Source organism: Bubalus bubalis, chromosome 4 (genome assembly GCF_019923935.1).
Source record: "Bubalus bubalis isolate 160015118507 breed Murrah chromosome 4, NDDB_SH_1, whole genome shotgun sequence".
Classification (NCBI taxonomy): domain Eukaryota; kingdom Metazoa; phylum Chordata; class Mammalia; order Artiodactyla; family Bovidae; genus Bubalus; species Bubalus bubalis.
This window is the reverse complement of record NC_059160.1, coordinates 72255460-72273906: the sequence shown is the minus strand read 5'-3', so window position 1 is coordinate 72273906 and position 18447 is coordinate 72255460. Positions and strand designations below refer to the sequence as shown.

Here is an 18447-nt window from a genome sequence, read left to right as displayed (position 1 = left end):
TCTGCCTGCACCCAGCAATCTGCTACGGCAATCTGCTTTGTTCCATCAGGAGCTCTGTCATCTCTCAAGGCAGAGAGAATCATCAATGGCATCTCACTTCAACAAATTAGCCACAGTGTTTACACTGCAAGCCCTGGAGTTTGAGCTTTCTTGAGTCTCAAGAAATTCCCAGGATTCTAATGTTTTTCCAAGGGGGAGGGTTTGGAGCCAATGCATTTTACCTCTTTTGCTTAGCTATTATTCCATTATTCTTTGTGATCCTACTGAAGGCTTTAGGCTGAGATCTTGGGAATATTCACACACACACACACACACACACACACACACACATTCATTAAATGATGCAAATAAAGAAGTCAGCACAGTGCAAGGGAAAGAAACTGATGTGAGAGATAGGAAGCCCAGAGTCTTACATTCTAGTTCTCACTCAGGTTAAATACTCCTTGTGTGACTTTAGAATCATTTCTCCCTAATATTGTCTTTCCTCTACTGTCCAGTGGAGACTGATGGGGTTGGGCTACATTATTCCAGCTCTAACATTCTATAACTTTAGATTTCTAACTGGTAGCTTGATAGGGATGACCTTTCTTAAGGCCAGATCATAGGAAACCATCATGAATCAGTTAAATGATCAGCTTTCGTCTCAAGCAGGAGGTGTTCTCATGATAGGGATATACTGAAAAGACAGCCCCGAGGGACCACACATCCTTGCCTCAATGCCTATATAGAGTTACTAACACAGCTACAAAGCAGAGATGTAATAAGGCTGTTGCGATCGATGCCACCACTCTATTTTATTGTACTGGTCTTCTGAACCCAGAGTTCTCAGCCTTGGAAGAGCTCATGTTATAGGGCCAAGGCTAAGGGAACAACATAGAAAAACATCCCAGTCAAAGGTGACCTAACTAACTTCCAGAGGTTCCTTTTAAGGCTCGCGGTCATTGTATGGAAGAATGGGCGTATTAATCAAAAATGCTGATCTGCTCAATGTCTAATTATACCTGTCACTTGTGTAGCCCATATCCCAGCCTGACGTGGTTTCCTTCTCTGAAGTCACATAGCTGTATTTGCAGACCAGTTTTTAGTTGCTCTGTGTATTTTCTGTATGACATGTCTCTTCTGCGTGACAGTTCAAAATTGTCCAGAGAAACCAAAACCTCCCTATAGAGCAACCCAGCAACCCGGACCACACAAACCCTCTCTCTCCTCCTCTGACTCCCCAGCCCCCAGCCTCCCGTTGAATTCCCAGCCATCTCTCAAGGCCAAGCTCAAATCCTTCCTCCTCCAAGAAGTCTTTCTTGATCCCCTCCCCACCAGACTTAATCCCTCCCTTCCTTCTACCCTCTAAGCACTATGTGCTCTTATTATTCTAGCACTTACTTACCTGAGTCTGCCTTATATTAACGTTGTTTTATGCATATGTCTTTCCCATGTCACTTTGAGCTTCTAGAGTGCAGAAATAAGTTTTTTGTTTTCTTTCCATTATTTGCAGTATACAGCAAAATGCTTTGCACACAGTGGGCACTTCAAATTGTTCCATGGAGTGTGAGGGTAGAAAATGAGTGAAGTACAAGGCATGTCTTACCCATTATTTTATTTTCAATAGCAAAATGCTTTCTATGTAGTGAACTCTTAAAATCATTGGGTCACTTATAAATGCATTAAGCTACACAAAAATGCTAAGGTAGAAAACCAATTAGCTTCGTAATTTGTTTGTATTGCATATTAAAATAAATTCAGTCTATGTAATCGATGTCAAGAATGAAATTTGCCAGTAATATTCATTTAGAAGTAAATGCTCCTTTCATTCACCCAATGAATTTATTTATAACGAGTCTCTACACACTTTAATTTGGAAGGAATGTATACTTTTAATGAAACACTCAGAGTATTTAATTAATCATTTACAACAAGCCATAAAAGACATGAAAAACCATCTTTCCATTTAAATGACTGTTTCCTAGTATAACAAACTTTTCCACTCCTACTCAAGGCAAGTACAGTCATTTCTGTTACAGCATTTTACATTTGTCAATTTTGCCAGCTCCTCATTCTTTTTGTCCTTTTTTTTCTTTTTTGCGCTCAATCAATTAAACTAAATCAAAGGCTATTAAAGTGACCTTGGTCTATCTCAGCCTCTTTCTGCCCCTCCCTCCACTTCACCTAATGTCATAACATCTTTCACATACACTTCTTAAAATTCTCAAAAGCATTCTCTGAAGTTTGAGCTTTATAGACTTGTAACAAAAATGCAGTATCTTGCCTAATTGCCATTTTTTCCACACCTCTTTTCCATACAGGGTTCTGTGCAGCTTGGATAACTTGTGTTCCTTGGGCAAAGTTAAGCAAGCCATGTGCTCATTGTCTGCGACAACTGAGCTTAGCCCCTCCCCACAATAATGCTGTTATAAAACGGTGAAGTTTGATGTAACCCAATGCTGCATCTGCTCCATTGGAGGGGCTTCCATTTTGTTTTATACAAAAGACAGAGAAATATACTTCAAATTTTTCACAGTGACCATTCATTCAAACAAACATTTGTTCCTTGGTTACTGAGCATCTGTTATGAGATAGGTGTTGTTCTAAAAGGGTTTTAGTCTTGTCAGGGAGATAGATTAGCATTAAACTTTTCAATGCCGTGCAGTCCGTGCTACGATAAAGTACATGCTAGAGTCTCCCACAGGGAAACAGACAAAAGTTAAGATAATCGATAGAATGTGACCAAGCAACTATACTGGGATTTTATGGAAAATCAATACAAAGATAAATTGGACCTGGAAAAGTGTAGACATGCTATATTTAAAATAGATAACCGACGGGGACCTACGGTATAGCACAGGGAACTCTGCTCAATGTTATGTGGCAGCCTGGATGGGAGGGGAGCCTGGGGGAGAATGGATACACGTATATGTTTGACTGGATCTCTTTGCTGTGCACTCAAAACCGTCACAGCATTGTTTGTCAACTATACTCCAATATAAAACAAAAAGTTAAAAAAAGTATAGAGTACAGTATGAGAGTTAGGGCTTGTGCTTACATAGCAACGCCATGGTAGGGAAGCTATTAGTATTAGAGGAAAGATATAGTCATGCTTTCTTAGGTTTTCCCTGGTGGTTCAGACGGTAAAGAATCGCCTGCAATGCAGGAGACCCAATGTGGCCCCAGTCCCTGGTTTCTCCCCTCTGACCTTCTCATCTGCTACAAATTGTGACAAAACTTTCATCAGAGAGTACTTTATTGTAAGCCTCCATAACAGCCAGGGGATAAACGGGGAATGGCACCCCCTAAGTGATTTGCTCATTTTCTCATTTTCTTCCATAAACATACATCTCACATTGTTCATCATAATTAAACAGCAAATGCACCAGGCAGGAGCTCTGTTTCGCAAAAGAATCTCTATGTTCTTGGCTTTCACAGTTTAAAAACAGAGAAGAGAATTTTAGCACAATAGTACACAATCTGGACTTCAGCTGCTGTGCTGATGATGGTGGGCACTAGGCACATGTGGCTATGTAAATGTCAACAAGGGTAAAATGAAATAAAATACAAAATCAGTTTCTTAATCACCCTAGCCACATGGAGCCAGGGACTATCCTGCTGGGCAGTGCCAATATACAATACTTCTGGCATCACAGAAAGTTCTCTTGGACAGTATTGCTTTAGAACCTTATGACTCGGTGACCTTGGGCAAAGTCCTCTATGCCTCAGTTTCCTCATCAGTGAATGGGATAATAAATAGTGCCTATTTCACAAAGATTAAATGAATTAATGTTTGTAAAGGACTCAAAACAGTTCACGGCACATGTTAAGCCCTGTCTAAGTGTATGTTAAACCACTAAAAACACACTTCATTTACACATCTGAAATATGGCGGCCACATCCAAATAATATCCAATGTGAATAAAAGCTGGTGGGTGAGGAATCAATTCCTATTGTTTCCCACCAGCTGAGGTTCTCTTCCCACCTCTTCCCTTGGCCTCTACTCATGTTTGTTTTGTTCAGCTGGGAAGACCACCAGGCAGGAGTTCTTTTCTATTGCACAGTGAGTGCTTCATAAATATTTATACTAGAAATAATAATGATGTATATGGAAAAGAATCGTTCCATCATCTTGGAATCGTAGCCACTGCCAAAAAGTAGATGACTTCAAGCCCCCTCGGCTGTGCTCCATAGCAGATTAGGAGAGGAAGTGAAAAACTCAACTTGTTTGGGGATTTATGATGAGAAATAGTTCTGTTAACCAAAGTCTCTTGGATCCAACCCAGGCTGGTAATCCCACTTGGATATATATTTGGGTGTTTTATCATAAATACAAAAAAAGTGCCTGAGACACTCAAAGTGTGTGTTGTTGAATGAAATTCTTCCTCACTCCCCACTTCATGGGGATGATGGACAGATTGTGAAGAGAGAAACTGATGTCAGCAGGGTTATGTACCCAAACTGCAGACATCCGTTTCTCCTGGCCTGGGAAATTTTTGTTCCTGTGCTTAACATGGTATATGACAATGACTTGCATGGCCCTCATTATCAAAAATTTGCCTTTTCTCCTGCCATCTTTGTACCAGCTTTGCCTTCTCTCTCACCTCTTATTATCCAAATTCTCTTCATCTTCTAGGTTCCTATAAAATATCCTCCCCTAGGTGGCCTTCTCTGATCACCCCAGCTGGGCATGCTCATGTCCTCTTCTGAAATCTTTGTGTCATTAAAAAATTGCTGCCATATGTGACATCTATGTGCTTACATGTTTATTTCCCCTGTTGATCTAAAGTCTTTGCATCCTCTGCATTGAGCACTGTATTTTCAACATAGCAACCGTTGCTTAGTGTCTCAGACTGCTAACTGCCTTCTCCAACATCCTGTTCCCCCTTTTATGTAGAAAAAGAGCCCTGATTTTTAGCCAGGTTTCTATTTTTTTTTTTAATCAATATAAATTAAATAGCTAAAAATTTGCCAGACTCCCTGATGGATTAGTGTGGCCATTTGTCTAAGTGCCTGACCAATGAGATTGAAACAGAAGTACAATATAAAACATCCATAAGTCTCCTTGAAAGGGAGGAAGCATCTCTTCTACTTTGCTTTCTCATTCTCTGCTTCTTGGAAGGCAGATGTAATGGCTGGAGCTTTGGCAACCATGTCAGGCCATGGGATAGTAGTTAACTGCTGGTGTGAGAGCCTCAGCAAAGCCAGAAGCCTTGGTCTACAAAGTCTTTATGGTGTCACCACTCTAGCCCAGGACTGCCAACGTCTATTCTTATTTTACATGAGAGAGAAATATTCTTTTATCTTTTCTAAGATTTTGTTGTTGTTTTGTGTCAGGTATAATCCTAAAACTTGCAGTCATTGTTGATCACATGCTTTATTCATTTATAAAGGGTTATTATATAATTATACCCACTTCCTACTGTATAATGATTTCGGTTTTTAAATTTATTTTCAATTTTAGATTTTATTTTTTAAAAACTATGTTGGTTCACAGAAAAATTGAACAGCAGGTACAGAATTCCCACATAACCCCTACCCCATGCTCAAGCTCCCTGACCATTAACATACTACACTCTGTTTTGTTATAATCCTTGAAACAACACTGACACATCATTAGCAACAATTGCAGTTTATTATGGATGACTCTTTAGTTATGCATTAGTTACATTGTATGGCTTTTGACAAATGTATAATGATATATATTCATCGTTACAGTATCATACAAAATAGTTTCACTACCTTAAAAATCCCCTGTGCTCCACCTATTAATCTCTTATTCCCTCCTCTGAAGCCCTTGGCAGCCACTGATCTTTTTACTTCCTCCATAATACTGTCTTTTCCAGAATGTCATATAGTTGGAATCACACAATACACAGCCTTTTCAGATTAGCTTCTTTCATTCAATATTATGCCCTTAAGTTTTCTCCATGTCTTCTCATGGCTTGGTAGCTCATTTCTTTTTAGCATTGAATAATATCCCATTGTACTGTAATCAGAGAAGGAAATGGCAACCCGCTCCAGTATTCCTGCCTGGAAAATTTCATAGACAGAGGAGCCTGAGGGGCTATATAGTCCATGGGGTCTCAAAGAGTCAGACACAACTGAGTAAATGAATACATATGGGTAATACCACAGTTTATCTATTCACCTACTAAGGGACATCTTGATTGGTTACAAGTTTTGACAATTATCGATAAAGCTGCTATGAACATCCATGAACAGGTTTTTGTGTGCATGTAAATTTTCAACTCCTTTAAATAAATACCAGGGAGCAGAATGCCTGGATGATATGGTAAGGATATGTTTAATTTTGTAAGAAACCATCAAACTGTCTTCCAAAGTGGTGGTACCATTTTGTATTTCCACCAGAAGTGAATGGGAGTACCTGGTACTTTGTTGTTTTAATTTGCCATTCCTAATAACAATTGGTATTGAGCATATTTTTATAATTATTTTAAATAATGATTTCTTCCTACAACATTGTTAGGAAAGGTTACATTGATACCACCTATACTTCGTAGCAGAGGAGATAGACCCAGAAAACTTCCTGATTGGCAGTATAATCTTTATAGGTAAGGAATGAGAAATCATGGTGAGAGTTCTGAGCAGTCCAGATAATGGAGGCTTCATTGCTGAATCTCTGAGTGTTGCTCCCTCTGTTTAATGGGAGCCAGGAAGATTTCTCCACACTTTGAGCAGTGGCTACATTTGGCCACGCCTGCGTAATACAGAAGAAAGGAGATGCTCGGCAAATCAGCACCTGAAAAGAAAGAGCAGTCATTGACTAGCACACACTTGGCTGCCAAGAGCATGTCATGCCAGGCAAAACCATGCTTGCTTCTTTTCAGGCAAACCCCTCTTTCTTTCCTCTGAGAAACAAAAGCCAAAAAAAAAAAAAAAAAAAAAAAGCCTTCAGACAAAACAAAACAAAAGCAACCAACAAAACCAAAAAGACATAACACAAATCATATCAAGTCCCTCACACATGAAGCACCTTTTATAGGACCCAACAGACTCACAGCATTTGCAAACAATACTTTTCTGGCAGGCTTTGATTTTCTCTTACACATTTCAGGTGGAATGCTAAATTTCTGAATCCCACAAAAACTGAATTTCCTATGCATTACTTTCATACTGAAATTTGAATGCCTTTGGTTACTAATCAGCTCTGTCTGAACTCTGAGCTCAGGATGGTGTTAGTATTAATCAAGAATCCAACAGATGCAATAGAGAAAAGTGTCTATCTTCAAGTTAATTAAATTACAGAATATAGACACAGCATAATTCCCTGCTCATCTATAATGAAAATCAAACTCCTCAAGAATAATAAGGACAGGAACTTTTGAAACCCAAATTTTTGGATGGATATGTTCCCTAGAGCAGAATTTCTTCCAGGGCATTGGGTTATACTGTTTTGTAACAATAGTTTAGATTTTTAATTTACAGTATGCAGAGTGGAAGATATTCCAGTCTGGCAAGTTACTTAGTTACTAGGACTAGAGGATATAAAAGTTGGGCAGTGATGGTGGTGAGGAGTGGGGAGACTGGGATTCCATTGGAGATTAACTAAATTTCTGCTTATTCAATAGAGCATATCCTAACATTCCATATATACATTTTTGGCACTGTTCTGAGTCAATCAGCCAGCTTTCTTTTTATTGCTTTACCATATTGAAGAAGTAACTTCAGAATTGACAAAATAAAAAAGTACAAGTTGTTCTCTGAAGTCAAAGTGAAAAGACAAAGGAAAGATAAGATTAAGGAAAATGAGAAAAGAGATAAAGAAACTTTGTGTGAAACAGGGAGTAAATCCTCCTTTCCTTTCTCATATTGAATTGTAACATCAGTAATTCTTGTTTCCTCGGTAATAATCAGAGTGTTCATGGCCTTAGGCTCTGCCAAGATTAGCCAGTGAATTCTCAGATTGGAGTCAAGCAAGTTCTGGTCTTCTACTTTTTCCAGGAGGAATTTGCCAAACTACATCTATGAATACCAGAGATTCAAGATGACCGGAGGCTACAGACTACATTTTTTTTCAGGGTTCTGTGCCCTATTGGAACACAAGGCCACCTTTTCACTGGATGTATTTAATTAGAAGGCTTTGGATTTTAATAGAATATCCATCTGAAAATGACTTCCACAAAAAATCGAGAGGTACCTGACACAGGATTGTAACAGTGACTCAGTGATCCAATCACATCAAGATGTTTCTACCCTTTCATCTGGTCCATCCCACTGAGGTATCTTTGATCCTCATGCTTGTCATGTCAGGATCACAAAACAGCAACATCGTATTCTTTCACAATTACATCAAAGAGAAAAAGAAGTGGTAGGGGGAAAAAAGCAAAAAACAAACAAACAAAACTCTCCTCCCATTTCTCTCTCCTTTTTTCAAAAAGGAAAAACATTTCCTAGAATCCTCCAAGCCAGAAATGGCCAGAACTGAGTCACGCAGCCAGCCTTAGGTACAGGATATAGCTGGAGCATTTTATGCCCATCTGGAACTTGATGTTTTTATCATGGGAAATAGGCTCTGCTAAGGAAGAAGGCATGAGTGGAGTTGTATAGACCAGGGGTTCCCAACCACCACCCCACCCCGCCTTGGCCTCTTAGGAAGTGGGTCACAGAAAGAGCATCAGGCGAGGGAGTGAAGCTTCATCTGTATTTACAGCCACTCCCCATCACTCGAATTACCCCTCGAGCTCAGGAAAATAAGCTCAAGGCCCCCACTGATTCTGCATTGTGGTGAGCTATAAAATTATTTCATTATATATCACAGTTTAACAATAATAGAAATAAAGTACACAATAAATGTGATGCTCTTGAATCGTGCCCAAACCATCCCCTCCCCTCCTCAGTCCATGGAAGAAATTGTCTTCTACAAAAACAATCCCTGGTGCCAGAAAGGTTGGAGACTGCTGGTAGAGACAACAGGGTCTGCCACTGCCATAAGTTTAGAAAGACTGCTGGGTATCCAGAGGAAATATCCCTCCTGACACGAAAGATAGAGTTCTTACTGGGATACAGGTCTGTCACACAACCACATAATTCAGACTTGGGGGGGAAATTCAACAAGGTCCTGCAGTGAAAATCTACCAACCCTCATCTGATTGATTCTGTATTGTAGCTTTAATCAAGAAAAGCATAACACAGAGGAATTGACTGATTATAAGCTGAAAGACTAAGTTTTGTACCATGTGACTGGTATGCTATTCCTCTGTTTCTTAATTCTTCTGGTCCCAGATGGGATTCACTCTATAAAAGTTAGCTTTCACTGATTCCCTGGGGCCCAAATGTTTTTCATTGGACATTGGAGTTGAATATTTTCATGAAATTTCCCATAGAGAGATGATGGGTGAAAACCCGCCCAGCCCAATAAAATCTGCCATCTCCTCCTCCAGGACCTTTAATCATGACCAAGCTCCAAATACTGCAGCTCAAAAACACATTTTATTTTCCTGTTTAAGTTGAAAGGTCTATTTTGAAATAGCCAGTACTTCAAGATTGGGTTCATCCCTGCTCAAGAGTCTCAACTAATTAGGATGATCTCAACTCACCTTTCGGAAACTCTGCTGTCCTTTTTATTTGCTTGAACAATGTGTTGGTTGGGAATTTTAAATTCTCCACACGCTAGCAGTGCAAATATTCTTAGCTCTCATAGAATAATCTTCTTTTAATAAAAGAACAGAGAGATCACCCACAAAACAAAATACTTAGTCTGGGTTCAACTTGAAGAATCAAAAATATTTATGTTATCTTGATTTTCAATAGGAGTTGCCCTGTGGGATCAAATCGCTGTTTGTCAGGGCTAACATCCCCACCCCCTGTTTAGCCAGAATCAGATGTACTAGAGAAAAGGAAAAGGAAAATAAAGAGGGAAAGTCAAGATTATTGCACCTGGCCATTGCGTAATATTCCCACCCTGGACAGCGAGGTGGGAATTCCTTCTTGCCCCTCCCTCCACATGTGATCAATTTACATCCTGGAACAGGAGACTTCGTTTCCTTGTATCTTTTCTGTTCTCGCTCACAGACTTTTAAATGCTAGTTACCCTCATAAAATTATCTACTCCTTCCTCAAATCCTACTCTCCCTTCCCTCAGCAGCCCCCAGTGGTAGTGACCGTCATAGGATGACTAGGCTGGTGGGGTTGAATAGAAGTTGGTTGATTTGCATCTCTTTCTACTGTTTAGTTGTATTTTTCTTTTAAATTTTTCTTTTTTTTTTTTTAGCTGAAGCGGCGCTTCATTGCTGTGTGGGCGTCTCTCTAGTTGTGGTGCTCAGGTTTCTCACTGTGGTGGCTTCCCTTGTTGCAGCACCCGGGCTGTAGAGCGCTCCAGCTTCAGTAGTTGTGGTGCGTGGGGACTCAGTAGTTGTGGTTCCTGGGCTCTAGAGCACAATAATTGTAGCACACAGGCTTAGCTGCTCTGCGGCATGTGGGATCTTCCCAGATCAGGGATCGAACCGGTGTCTTCTGCACTGGCAAGCAGATTCTTTACCACTGAGCCACCAGGGAAGCCCTATTTGTATTTTCTATCTTCCAGTTTCAATGAATGTGCTTTGTTCTTATTGGAAATAAGCTTAAAAAAAAAAAAGCCTTTAAAAAATCCCCTCGGAGTTACCTTTGATCTTGGTTAAATGGGCTTGTTCAAGAATTTTGTCGTCCCCAACACTAAGAAATAAACTCTGAGAGAAAGTGGAGAAATGGAGGACGTTTGGGCACTCTCTACTCCTGTGACTTCTGCACCGTAAGAGTTCCATAGTCATACATCGGGGATGCATGGCATACAACCTCCATATGAGCTTCTGAATCATAAGTTCAAGACTCAGAGCTTGTCAGCAAATAGAACACTCTTGGTCACATTTATTTAACCCAGTGTTTCCCAAACTCATTTGTCCTTGAAACTCTATTTTTTGGGACACGTACTAATTTCTTATAGAACCAAAGCTAGAGAAATACTGCCTAAACAATTTAAGCAAAGTATCTTCTTTTGTATAAGTAATTAAGTCATTAGTCACTGCTATGAACTCTAGCCATATTTATGCCCAGAGACAAAGAGCCGTATGCAGTAGAGGAAAGGGCACAATATTTGAAGTCAGAAAAAGCTTGGTTTTTGCTTATGTCAAAGGATGAAGTTCAACTTCTTAAATCATGATACAAGGATAATTATATTACCACTCACCAAGATTTCTAAGAGAACTGAAGAAAGGGTCTTGTGGAAAAGTAAAGCTTTGGGCAAATTTTTTAAAAAATAGCCTACTGTTTGACACCTAGAATATATTACTTGAATTATTTACTATTTATATATGATTTTCTATTGTAAGTTGGACTAGGGTTATTGCAGAAACAAATGATCTTCAAATCTCATTGCTATTATATAATTAAGAATCTTATCTTTCTCCCCAGCACTGTTCATTTCAGGTGTTTCTGTTCAGGTAGTTCTCTTGGGTGGTTTGCCTCTAAGCAGAAACTCGGGGACCCAGGTCCTTTCCATCTTGTGGCTCCATCATATTGTAGTGGAAGCCTGGTTTATCCAGCCTTCAAGGTCACCCTGGCACCATCCAGCCAGCAGACAACAAGGGAAGTAGGATTTCATGAAGAAATACACAAAATTATTTAAGGCCTGCAAGTATGTATACCACTTCTCTTCTCATTCTATTGGTCAGAACTAGTCATGTCACCCCCTCCTCAATGCAGTGGGCTTTGGGAACATTATATTTCTGTGCTTTGGGAGGAAATGAGGTACCTGCATAAATATATAACATTGTCTCCAGACATAGGCCTGATTCCCAACTGGTCTGTAATCCCCTCCTTTCCTCACACTTGGACCCCAGCTCCCAATAAATGTTAGTGCTAATAACGAAGCAATTTAAACGTTTGTTTTTCTCCCTGAATTATTTACAGTGACCTCAATTAGTTGGCAGTTGGGACAAAGAGCTTCCAAATCACTGTGCACAATTACAGGGAAGATACTCTGGTGAAAATGCAGTCTGATGAGGGAGAGAGAACCCACATAAATATATCCAAGCACCAACCACAGACTCTGCCAAATACTTAAAACCAAATGCAGCTGTGCAGAGGACACATAAATCTGTGGAGAGTGAGAAGGGCAGTCAAGGAAGGGGATGAGCTGGATGTCTGAATGAATTAGAACCAGGAAGAGATCATTGGAGAGGGCTAAAATGTATACAGTATTTTTCAATAGCACATAATTTTTCTAATTTAAAAGGTACAAAATTTAGAAAACACCAAAAAGTACAAAACGTTAAAAAAAATCCCCCATAATCCCAATACCCACCCACACTTCATATACATTATCTCTGTGGAGATGATTATAGCTTACTTTTCCATAGTCTTCCAATCTTTTTTCTAAGTATACATTCCCCTCCAATACCATATTCCACAGGTTTTAAGGTTAATTGTTTTTTAAAACTCACCATTACAACCTGAACAGATCCCAGTATTCAGAACATGACTTCTGACTATTTGTATATTCAGCTGGTGCTAGTGTTAAGCCACTTTAGTCGTGTCTGACTCTTTGCGACACTATAGACTGTAGCCAGCTAGGGTCCTCTGTCCATGGGATTCTCCAGGCAAGAATACTGGAGTGGGTTGCCATGCCTTCCTCCAGAGGATCTTCCTGACCCAGGGATCGACCCCGCATCTTACATCCCCTTGGCAGGTGGGTTCTTCACCTCTAGCACCACATATTCAACTACGGTTGGGCAAAAATTGTTTTTAATTTTTTACTCTTGTAAAAATGCTGAGCCGAATGTCTCTTTGTATCCATCTCCAATTATTTTGCCCTCCAAAAGAACTGTCATAAATGGGAGCTAGCATTCATTGAATTTTATGATGTTTACACAGAATTAGGTTCTTTATAGGTAATATCTCATTCAACTCTCAGAACAACTGTTATGCCAGTACCAGAAGTATCCTATGCATTTTACAGGTGAGAAAACAGTGAATCAGAAAGGCTCAATCACCTGCTCTGGGCGTCCCAGGTGGCTCAGCAGTAAAGAGTCTGCCTGCCAACGCAGGTTGAGAAGATCCCCTGGAGGAGGAAATGGCAACTGACTCCAGTATTCTTGCCTAGGAAATCCCACGGACAGAGGAGCCTGGCAGGCTACAGTCCATGGGGTTGCAAAGAGTCACACAACTTGGCTACTAAACCACCACCACCACCATCACTTGCCCACACGGCACAGCGTGTGCACGGCAGAACTGGGATTTGGACCTGCACTGGCTGATTCTGAGCCCGAACTCCATCCACTATGAGCATACTCTGCCCCAGAAGTCCACTTAAAATCTCACTAGTAGATTAACCTCCATGGAAATTTGACAGCGTAATGAATATGGCTTGAGAAGAGGAGTGTATAATCAGGAGGAATGGTTTATATGATGGCTTAGAGAAGAGAGAGTGGGTAAAGTTTTATGAGGGATAATAACTTTTGCCAGGTTGAAGTAAAAAAAAAAAATGTGAGCTAGGATGTCTAGGGAGGTAAATTCATTCAAAGGAAGGTCTCCAATCCAAAGTTCAGAAGTGTTGAAAAATTATTTAAAGAGCCAATGGGAGTGTCTGTCTGGTACATACAAAGGGGAGTGATGTCAAAGCAATACTTGATAAAGATGTCCTTGGTTTTATTCTTTGATTTAGGAAACTGACTTTTGACTTGTGGAATGAGATAAAACCCAAGATTCAGAAGTCCTTTTGGAGACCTTTTGTCATAATTTTTTTTTTCAAGTCTGACATGTTCTCTGTGGGAATGCAACTTTCTTCACAGTAGCTATAGAATTTTAACAGAGCCTAAAAGCCTGATCTTGGATGCCTCTTCCATCTCCAGCCTTTACACACAGCCACTTTTCTGAGTCATTCCAAAATTTAGATGGAATTAGGGCAGGAGCGAATGCCACAAAGAGATGAGAACGTTGATCATAGGGGCAGAGGACAGCATGGTGGTCATGAGTGTAAGCTCCATATTCTGACTACCTGTATTCAAACACCAGCCGCCAACTTACTAACCATTTGACTGCAGGCTATTTACTTATCTTCTCTGTTTCTGTTTCTTTAACTGTAAAATGGGGTGATAATAACACCTACTCTTTAGGGTCATTGTGAAGATTACATGAGTAAAAACAAATCATAAATGTTAGCTATGATTAGCTCCACAAGGTAAAGGCTATAATAATTTCTACAGTTGGTTCTCAGTCCCCAGTTCTTGAAACACTCAGATCCTCAGTAGATGTGGACAGATTCAAACTGGGAAGCCAGTTCTTCCTAAGTCAGATAATTCTTGCCCCTGAAGAATGAACATCTGTTTGCCAAATATCCTCAGCACCAGGGGTGTACAGCCACAAGCAGACTACCCCTAACATGGTCCTTTTCCCTTCTGAACTTTCTGGACAGTCGCACAGAGGCCCAGGGCCAGCACTACCATTTTAAGAACAACACAGAAAGCCCTCAGACCAATATTTCCTTCCCTCCCCTCTCTTGTGTGTACCTTACTTCCCAACAGGACATCTCTCATCTCTCCTTGTTCACTGCTTAGATATGTACCCTCTGTGTACATCATTTTAACCTCTCTTCTCCTTTCCTTCTTTCTCATTTCTTGTCCTGTTACCTTTGTGATGGTGGAAGTTGAATGGGGGCCAGAGACCTTTCTGCTCCCCTCTCCGTTTCCCCCCGCAAAAGTTTACTTTCATTTTTATCTTGTATCTCTATTTTTAAACTTTTATTTACTTTTTTGGCCACATCCTGCAGCACGTAAAACCTTAGTTATCCTGACCAGGGATTGAACCTGTGCCTCCTGCATTGGAAGGTGGAGTCTTAACCACTGGACCACCAAGAAAGTCCCTTCCCCTTTTGTCATACATGATCGGATGGCATTAGGCAACTAGAGGTCTACCATCATCTGTCTTTAGAGTTTTCAAAGTATCCCAAAGGCTTCTACAGGAATGTCTCAAAAGTCTCCATCTATTATCTCAAAAATCTAGAACTGAAGCAAATCTTCCTAGATGTCAGCATTTAAACTAAGGTGTAAATCAATCAATTACTTTTGTGCTGATTAATTGAGAATATTCAATTTTAAATGATCATTTAAAAATCTCCAACAGTCTGCTACACTATGAGTTAAAAAACATTCAGAGGGTAGTCTGGGAACTAACTCCTATGGGTGACATTGTTTCTATGGGAAAATGCACTCTGAATTCCAGACAACCCATTTACCCACTAAGTTTTGGGATATGACCCTTGAGTAAGTTGGAGACTGACTAAAAATACCAAATATTTTTATGTATTTTTTATCAATGCATTAAAAACACATTCTTTGGCTTTATCTTAATAGATTGAAGTGTATTCTAGACTCTTCCACAAGAGTTGCTTTCTTGACCTCTAAAGCACAATGAAGAGGGCTCGTGGATTTTCTGCAAAGAGCCTGGCTATTTTAATTAGCCTAATGTCTGTAAGATCAATTATTTTGAGACAGTAGACAAACAAAATCATTCATATTGTTGGCAGATTTGCACAAATGATTTCACAAGGGTAAATCACTTTCAGGTTACAAAGGACAGATTCACTCAGTCTACGTGAGAACGTTTGGAAAATATTTTTCAATTCCTTTTTTTCAAAAGCACATGCTATGTGTGGAATTAACTGGAATCTGTTTCTTTATTTCTTTAGGACTCACACAATCATGATGGTTCCTACTCTCAGGGTAATGTGACATTTCTATGCTATCAAGTTTCCTGTCTTTTTGAGCATTTTCTAAAGGAGACAACATTTTTCCTTTGCCTTTGGAAGTTGGGTCCCCTGTGAGGTTTCGCATGGTAGAATGAGTTGAGGAAATACATGTATGGTGGATGGTCTGTTTCCAACTCATTTTAACTGAAACAAAAACCACAGCCCATGGAGCAGAAAGGGCCCAGAACTATCAGAAGACCTGAGATTTGGGCCTGACTCCTGAGTTGAGCGGCTCTGAGCTAGTCCCTCACCTCAGAACCTCATTGCTTGACCTGCACGGTGAGGGGTTTACATCTAGAACTTGAGGCTCCTCTCTCGCCCTGCGTTCTGTTTCCATGGTGGTTAATGATGTAAGGATGCAGGGCACAAATTCTTCCAGAAGCTTGTCTCTCCACTCACTTCACTTCAGTGGGGAAGCAGAGAGGATACACTGATAGTACAATAACTTTTTTCAGTTTACATTAACTGTATTTATTTATTTTTTTAATTTATATATTTGACTGTGCTGGGTCTTAGTTTTGACACTAGGATTGAACTGGGGACCCCTGCTTTGGGATCTCAGAGTCTTAGCCACCGGACCACCAGGGAAGTCCCCATTTACAGTGACTTTAAAAGATATTTTAACAAATAGCAAGTTAAATGTCTGTGAATAACAATCAATCATCTCCAAAATTTTACTTCTTTCTTTCTTTTCTGCCCTGCCCCCTCCCCCCTTCCCTTCCTCCCACTCCCTCCCTCCCCCCTCCTCTTTCTTTTTCTTCCTCTCTCCCGCTCCCTTTCTTTCTTTCTCTTTGCCTTTAAGAGGCAGACACAACAGCCTTGGCTTGGAAACATAGCTCTGCAGGTCAGGATCTAACAAAGGGAAATCCCCATGTGCTGGAACCTTGCAACTCCAGAAACGGGCCGTTTATGAAAGTGAAGTACCGCTGGGGTGAGCCAAGAAGCCACTTACGATTCCAGCCAATTGTCCCAAGTCCAGACCATTCAGAGGGAAGGGCTGTGCGGATCTCCTGCCAGCAGCTGTCCAAGTCCAGGAGGAGCGGCCTCTGCTTGGGAAAGCCACTGCGCCAGCGGAGGCGATTGCTGGGCTGGGCACACTTTCTCTTCTATGTGGGCAAGGCTGCCTTTTCCTTAACTTGAAATATTCTTTCCCTGGATTGTGAAGGTCGGACTATTTGAAGATGGCTTTCATATATTTAGTTTAATGCTTGCTAACTTTTGACACTCATGATGAATGGGAAGGAGGGAGGGTGGAGGATTGGGCGGGGTGGAAATGGGGGGTGGGGCGTGGGGAGGAATAGAAGATAAGGGCAGGCTGATGTGGGAAGGAAAAGGGTGGAGATAAAGGAATGGATAAATAAAAAACCTAATGAAAGAACAAGCAAAGAGCAGCAGGCAAATATGCAAACAAAAGGAGACATTTTTTGAGTGCCTATGATCTGGCAGGTGTTGAGTTGGGTACCAGGGTGCTAGCGATGAACAATGTAGCCAGGTCTCCTCCACCCATCCCCCGCCCCAACCACCACCACCATTAAAGGCAATTTATAGTCCTAAGAGGGAAGATATTAAACAAATAATTAATACTTTAATAGTTACAGTTGTAAAGAAGATATAAAGACCTCTCTGTAATCCAGGCGGTTAAGAGGGGTGGTGTTGAACAAATTTGGATATTTTCATACCATCTTCCACAAATAGAAATCTAGAAGTAAATTATATTACAAGATGGCATATGTTTTTTTCTGAACGAAACTCAACCACATGTCTTGCCCTGGCCTACTCTACACCCCTGGATATTATGGGGTTCTTACTCCAATCTGCCAGCTCCTTCCTTCCGCTCCCAGGCTTACTGTGGGGCGCCACCTAGAGTTTGAATGAGGTATTCCTATAGCTATAGAGTACTTATTCAGTCGCTAAGTCATGTCGGACTCTGGGATGCCATGATCTATAGCTAGCCAGGCTTCTCTGTACTCCACTATCTCCTGGAGTTTGCTTAAACTGATGTCCATTGAGTCGGTGATATTATCTAACCATATCATCCTCTGCCACCCCTTTCTTCTTTTGCCTTCAATCTTTCCCAGTATCAGAGTACGGTGATGTTTAAAATCCTAGGCTATTTGCTATTTTTTTGAAAACTTAGAATGAATAAATAATCAATTAAAAAATTAAAGAATGAGCAAAGCAGCAGGAAAATACCCAAACAAGACAAAAACTTTCATTCACTGTCTTTGGCATCCAGACTGAATTAAAAGGACTTCCAAGTTTTCTAGGAAGAATGGCTTTCTCTAGGCGCTTTCCAAGATTTGTTTTGCAAAGCTGCCAGGGGGAATTATAGACAATGAATTGTAAGTAACAAGTCTCATGGTGACATCCAAAGTGTTTTAAATCCAAACCTCAGAGTTAAAAGGCTCCAAGAAGATGCCTACAGTTTAATCTACTTTGTTCTTATTAATAACTACCTGATAATGTACCGAACAGTCTGTATTATCGAAATACCTGTGGCATTAAGGCGGAACCAACTGTTGAGATTTATGGGGTGGGTTAATATTATAGCCATTAAGGAAAAGAAAAAACTGCTTGAGGTTTGTCATTTTAAAATCACCTTAAAGCAAGATATCCAGTTCTGTTACCTCATTCCAGTTAGCCTGATAGGAACAACCAAACATATATCAAAAATGTTATCTCATATATAAAGATAAAGATGTAACTTATCTTTCTCCCTTGAACTA

General features: G+C 40.3%; 1 long non-coding RNA gene across 1 annotated transcript; it reads right to left on the bottom strand.

Annotated features, from left to right (window-relative positions):
* Positions 1–5595: 5595 nt before the first annotated feature.
* On the bottom strand, positions 5596–16960 carry LOC112584565. The gene is made up of 2 exons (XR_003108853.2): positions 16674–16960; positions 5596–6742 (listed from the first exon to the last, which is right to left on the bottom strand). It is a non-coding gene; the product is annotated as an uncharacterized LOC112584565 (long non-coding RNA).
* Positions 16961–18447: the final 1487 nt, after the last annotated feature.